Below are 1,053 nucleotides of genomic sequence, written 5' to 3'. Positions count from 1 at the left end.
CCTGATTATGCTCCATAATGGAAAGGGGCAGGACAGTGGGGGATCCCATGATGGGAAAATCCAAAACCCGCCGTGGTTTAATGCTGCCAGACATGTGTCTTTCTGGTTCAGGAGGAGGAATGTGCTGCTCGTTCTTGAAATTCACTTTTCCGGAAGAAACGGCAACCATGAACACTGGGTCAGAGGTGGGGAAGCTGCCTGGCTTCCACTGGGTCCCTCCCATTCCACCCATCTTGGCCTCCCCATTCGCTCTGTCCAAGAGCGGTGACAAGCTTTGCCCTGACCTGAGCCCATGTATCTAGGTTTGCACCTTCTCTGGAGTGAAAGAGGAGATGAGTTATTTTAATCTTGAAGATCCCAGGTCAGAACCTCAGGTTTCTAGTCCAAGTTCTGCCTCACCGTCCTCATTTATAAGATGAGAGAGGGGATGCACTGTTCCCCAAATCTGAGACCCGAGGTATACACGATTGGAGCCAAGTCTCGCAGCTGATGAGTGGCTCTGGCACTTGAGTTCAGTTTGACTCCAAATCTGTAGTGAGTGGGGGTCTCCCTTAGGTAAGTAGGTTAAGATCCTTTTGTGGTTCATAAGCATGATGATTGGGTTTTCATGCTCACGTGTGAGATGTGCCTCTCTCAAGCCTTGTTACGACATCACATTACCTGTCTGATGTTAAAAAAAGAAAGAAAAGAATAACAAGAGCAACCACAAAAAGCCCCTCGTCATCTCTCTGGGGCATGCCGTGGGGCCGTTTCTGCTGAGGTGGGCCTCGGAGCCCTCTGGCTGATTCTGCTGCAGCACAGAGCCCCACCGTGCCGATGTTGCGTGCGCTGGTCTGGGATGGTTCCGGCGCCCACAGCCTGGTGTGGTCAGCAGCAGGGTTTCATTGAGGTCACTCCTTCCTGACCACACTGTGAGACCTGCAGGCAGAGGCTGACCTGAGTCACCTTTAGGGTTCCCCAGGTGAGCTCTCGAATGTGTCCCCAGACCACCCCATCTCTCTGCTCCCACTCCAGGTCCTAACAGGGTCCTCACTCCAGGTCCTAACAGGGTCC

The 1,053-nt window shown here is 52.8% G+C and overlaps 1 non-coding gene across 1 annotated transcript; it reads left to right on the top strand.

Moving 5' to 3' along the window:
• Nucleotides 1-569: 569 nt before the first annotated feature.
• LOC111532457 lies at nucleotides 570-670 on the top strand. Its single transcript, XR_002728554.1, has one exon. It is a non-coding gene; the product is annotated as a small nucleolar RNA U13 (small nucleolar RNA).
• Nucleotides 671-1,053: the final 383 nt, after the last annotated feature.

Source organism: Piliocolobus tephrosceles, chromosome 15 (assembly GCF_002776525.5).
Source record: "Piliocolobus tephrosceles isolate RC106 chromosome 15, ASM277652v3, whole genome shotgun sequence".
In the NCBI taxonomy this organism is placed as follows: Eukaryota; Metazoa; Chordata; class Mammalia; order Primates; family Cercopithecidae; genus Piliocolobus; species Piliocolobus tephrosceles.
The sequence above is the reverse complement of the archived record's forward strand: the minus strand, read 5'-3'. Positions and strand labels throughout refer to the sequence as shown.